The following is a 5,680-nucleotide window of genomic DNA, read 5'->3' on the forward strand; positions in this document are numbered from 1 at the left end:
AGCTTCAAGAATGATGTATGAATATATGCACAATAATATGAAAATCAAACTTCCGTCTCAAGTTGCAATTAATTTGCAAACAATGAGTATAACAAATGATTCTCCTCAAAATGATTTTTCAAATAAAAGTGTAAGGAGAATGAGCAATATGCTTTAAATATTTGAAAGAGTATAAGCAATGGGAGTATAAAATTTTCAAAGGATTTTTTACTAATCAATATGTTAATTTCTTGCTAATTTCTCCAAATGAAAGGGTATATATAGCCTTTTAGAAAAATATAACTGTTGAGGACATAAAAGGCATTTTGAGAATTGTTTACTTATGTTTAATAAAAATTAACCCTATTTAACTACGGTAAAATTTGACCAACCCGAGAGGTTCGGTCAACCAAGGACAGGGTTTGGTCGACCACTTTAATAAGTTCGGTCGACTAGGGTAAATTTCAACTACAGGTTATCATCTCAAGGCGATTCTAAACCCTTCGAGGGTTCAATCGACCAAGACAAAGATCTGGTCGGCTACTCATCTAGGTTCGGTCAACCAAGGCTAACTTGAACTACATTTTTGGTCGGCCAAGTTGTTAGGGAGTTAGACACTTTATGGTTCGGTCGATCGAGGACGGTGTGTTCAATTCAGTATGGTCGACCGAGCAAAGTCAACATGTTGACTTATGACCTGTTCGATCGACCGAGGCATGTATACTGCCAAGGGTTCGGTCGACTGGGCTTTTATAAGCCCAAAAATCCAATGTCGGTCGACCGAAGACCTGCTTTTGCCCCAATTTAAATCCTAAGGACAATTCAAAGCCTTTGTATGATGTTAACTTTTATGGAAAACATTTTTAATGAAAAATTCAATGTCCTAAGGTCTATCTACGGCCTTTAGTTCCCTATGGTCTATCTATGGTTATATCTAAGCATTCAAATCATATTATGGAAGATGTATGCATTATTACATACCAAATTGTGGGAAAAAAAAAAAACCCCTTAATGCATTACAAGATAAAACAATAAATGTCCTCTTTTTCTTCTTTTACTCTTCTGACTTTGTGGAATGCACCTGATTGTATAGGCTTTAAGTCCTGCAAGCTTCCATTGTCGTTTCCTTATGTGTGTATTAAATTAATGGACCTGTTCATATGCTAAATATACGCATAAGAAACATGTGCTTTGTTAGCATCAAAATCGGGATCGGACTCAACAAGTGAACAATCTCCTCCTTTTTTATGATAACAAACACACAAGAGCAAAATGGGTACAACCTGAAAAGGCTCTCCCTAAGAATATGCATAATTTAAAAATGTAAACAATATAGCGCATGCATATTCACAAAAGAAGACATTTCAAAGCATATGCATTTAAGTTTTGCATTAAAGCCCATGCTTGGATATTTTCCCCATTAAAACATTTACTTTAAACAAAATCCCCCTTTTGGTCAAGCCTTTTGCTCTCATATAAATTCTCCCCCTTTTGGCCTCATCAAAAAGGGTTAAGTTAAGAAAAAAAAAATTATTATTTGAAAAAAAATCTTGGCTTAAGGTATCACTCCCGCTTTCTTTTTGAAAACTTTCCCCCGATTAGGCATTTAAGGTCGAAAGAATTCTACCCTTTATCATATAGTATATGGACATATAAAAGTTGATCAACAAAGATATAGCATTTAAGCACATATGCAAGAAACAAAATAAATTTAACATGAAACCATTTCTTGTAAAATAAAATTATAAATATATGACCATAAAAATCAACCACACAGATCCTAAATATATCAAACAATTTAAAGCAAGGATCACACGGCAACACAAACAATTGTGGCTAATCAACATATTTCAAATTATGATTTTCATTAAAAACATCACATTTAAGCACAAGCCACAAATGCACATAACAGATCTAAGCTAAAAGTATTTGTGAGCATAACAAGATGAATATTTAATTTTGGATGCTACCCCTATCGATTTGAATCACGGCTTAAATGAAATGAATTGCTTATACTAATCAAGATTAATCTCATCGAGCACGCTAAGTAGTATAAGAAAATATTTTGCATTCCTTAAACCAACTATACTGAATATTTGTCAACTATATTTTTTATCAATATATAATGTTCAAGGATTTCCAGAAGAGCCTCAATATTTCAAAAGGCGAAATGATGCATATGAGTTCTTTAAGCTCTTTCTATAGGGATGGAGCTGAGCTCCTCTAAATATTTGATGATTATGTTAGGATGAAATTTATTATTCAATTAGTTTTCAATCATCCTTTCAAAAATATTTGAACATTTATTTTCTCATAATCATCCTTAGTACATGGTTTTATTTTGGAAAAATTTCTGTCGAAATTTCGGCAGCATGCCGTCTGTAAATTGGACATTTTCCCATAAACCTGTACCTGATAGCTAGTTGCTTTCAAAAAAATGTCCATATAAATCATGCAATAACCTAAAATCAACTACCAGCATGCAATTCACATCACTGCATCGACCATGCAGGAGGCACTCTAGACTACGCTTGCAATCAGGTAGCAGTCAACAATTCAAAAAATATAATCTATCCATCAAAGAATATTTAACCAATCAATATGTTATGGATAGTAATTTGCAATGTTGATTTAATAAAGGCATGTGGATATAAATATCGTGAGAGCATTCAAAGCATGTAGCCATGAAATGGAAATGCTCCCCCTGAGTTATGCACTACTATCATCTTATGCTTTATTTTACTTTCATCTTCTTAGCCAAGTGATTTAAGATGTTCAATGATTTAATATTGGCAATGAATGCTTTAGGCTTATCGGACCAAAAAGCCACAATGAATATTCGTTAAGGTGATAGTCTGTCTCTTTTCTTATAAATCTCAATACGTGTGAGAGACCCAAGTTCAAATGGCTTTCGATTTAAACTACATATGCATAGGTTTCTTTAAAATTTATACTTCCTCTAGATTTAAACCTAGGTAATCATCTTTGCCATTTAACTTGTTCTAATGAAATGAAGCTCTAAATAATTTGATGTTAACGTTTGAGAGCTTATGAAGCTAGTAGGGATAAATACTCTTAAGAATTTAAATATTGAGTTCCGAAGAGTATTTATGAGAAAGCAGGACAATATTCAAAATATTTTCATACTAGTGAATATGTCCAAGTCATCTTACCAAAGAGTATTTAGGAGTATATGGTTCTTGAACACATCTCTTTGGTGATTGGAAGTATCTTTTAAATATGGTCACAATTTGTAGCAAGGATACGAACCAAGGGATAGGAAGAGTCTTTGCCGAATATGATTGTGAAAGGGCAAAGAGTTCCTATGGAGGAGAAATCTTCTATATAGATCAAAATTAGAGATTTTTTACATTTAAAAATCAAAGGGATTGTATTATTACAATTCGATGAACATTTTGAATCCCTTCCAGGCTACCTCTAATTTGATTGAGAATGATGACTTTTAATAAGCACACAACAGATATGAAATTTTGATAAACAATGCTTATGTCAAGAAAGATGACAAAAGTTTTTATCTGGCTTTTAAGTTCAGAAGTGAGCTTAGGGTATATAATGATATGTGGCAAGATTGATTCCCTATGGACAAAATAAGCTTAACTTGAGATATTTATGTTTAAGCATGAGTTAAGCATTTAGAATTATTTGCCAAAAAAATACTTTGTCCTTTTGGAAGTGGATTTTAATTTAGCATGCTTTTGAGATGTTCTTTAAGATAAGATTTATGTATTTCATCTCAGAAATGAAAGATTTCAGATGTTTAGTTATGCTTTCAACGTCTACTTTGAGCAATCCTTTTTTTTTCAATTCAAAGTTTGCATGCCATAGCTTATATGTTCATATCTTACCCAATTATCATGATGTTTGTGCATTAAGTTCAGATTGGATATTTATAACTTTGAATTATCATATTGGCTTAATTATTTTATAAAAATCTTAGTATGATAATAATATTGTATGATGAATGCATGTACTAAGATTTTTCATTTCAAGCCCTAATCACTTCCTAAGCCTTTTAGTCATTACAACCCCTTATAGCTAATCCTATGCTCTAAGGAAGAATAATTATTTAATTTCTATTGGAACCCTTCCTTCCTCTTGTCCTATGGGAGTAGCCACCATATTTACCCACATCATTTCCTTTTCTGAGCCTCTAGTACTTCTTGGTGGACAAGTAAGTAGAAAGTGCTATTTCATTTTTCGACATAAGCAAATTTTGCATAGCTATGAAGGATCATGCTTATTTGTTCTATTTTTGCTTGATGAGGCATTTTTATGATAGTAGAACTTATAATATGAACCACTTTTGAAAATATTAATTCTTTTGACTCCTAGGAGTTGATTTCGTTTATTTCTTTCATTTATGGATTTGAAAATCATTTCAGAATAGTTTCAATTTTTCTCTTCAAACAAACGATTTTCAAGACCTTCTTAATCATTTTCTTCTCAAGGATAGCATGATGTTCCTTTAAATCTTTTAATTGTTTAGCTATCCCCTTATTCTCATTTTTCAAAAATGTTTCCTGTTTATTCATTACAACTATAAGCTTATGCATTTTCGATAAAGCATTTTCCAGTTTTTCACACGAAGGCATGCTTTCATTTATTAATTCAACACCTAATTAATCACAGGAATTATTATAATCATTAACAAATGAATCATTGCATGCAGTAATATCATCAGAAACAATAGATGATTCATCATAAGTTATATCACACCATTTTTCATAAGAATCATCGCATACGTTATCAAGAGAACTATCATTATATTCAATACATGATTCAGCATATAATATATCATAGAATTCAATAAGAGAATCATCAATAGAGTTAGAGTGAGAATCATATACCTCATGTTCTGTTAATTCACTAAACCCTGTGATTTACCACTTCCACATCATTTGAGCTGGACACTATCGAAGTGGTGGTATTCATTTCATGGAACTCTCCATATTTTCTTTCAAGCTTCTCCCAGATTTCCCTCATATTTTTGCACCCATAATTTCATGGAAGATATGAGAATCTAAAGCACAATATAATAATTCCATGACATGTGAATTTGCATGCATCAAATTAATATCATTTTCATTTACACACATACGAATTCCCTTATCAATCACCAGCCAGGCCCTCCAATTCATAGATTTTATAAAAAAGGCTCATTCAAATTCTCTAGTAGTTGTAGTATACACCACAAAACAATGGAGGACTAGAAGGTGATTGTCCCTCTCCGAATGGGGATACACCAATGTGAGTCATCCTGATCTTTAGCAAAAATGTTTAAGTCAATGCCACGAGGCTCTGATACCAACTGTTGACTTTGGTGTAATCCCAAGAGGGGGGGTGAATTGGAAATTTAAAAATTCTTCCTAGGTTTAGCTAAGCCAATAGCAGTAATACACAACCTAGGGTCTGTCTAAGCCTTTCTTAATATCACAAAAAAACTATTAAGCAAATATTTAAACAAATAAACCAGGCTCAGTATTTCCCAACCATTCAAACCATGTATATAAAATAATCAAGACAATAAATAATAACATACAATTATAGAAATTGAGGTGCAGAAAATACGGGAACACACGATATGATATCAAGGTTTGGCCAATATTGCCTATGTCCCCGCCTCAAGCTCACAAGCAAGAGGATTCCACTATTGCTCACTTGCGGGTGGAGCAACATCAAT

The sequence above is a fragment of the Malania oleifera genome, chromosome 5, assembly GCF_029873635.1.
Source record: "Malania oleifera isolate guangnan ecotype guangnan chromosome 5, ASM2987363v1, whole genome shotgun sequence".
In the NCBI taxonomy this organism is placed as follows: Eukaryota; Viridiplantae; Streptophyta; class Magnoliopsida; order Santalales; family Ximeniaceae; genus Malania; species Malania oleifera.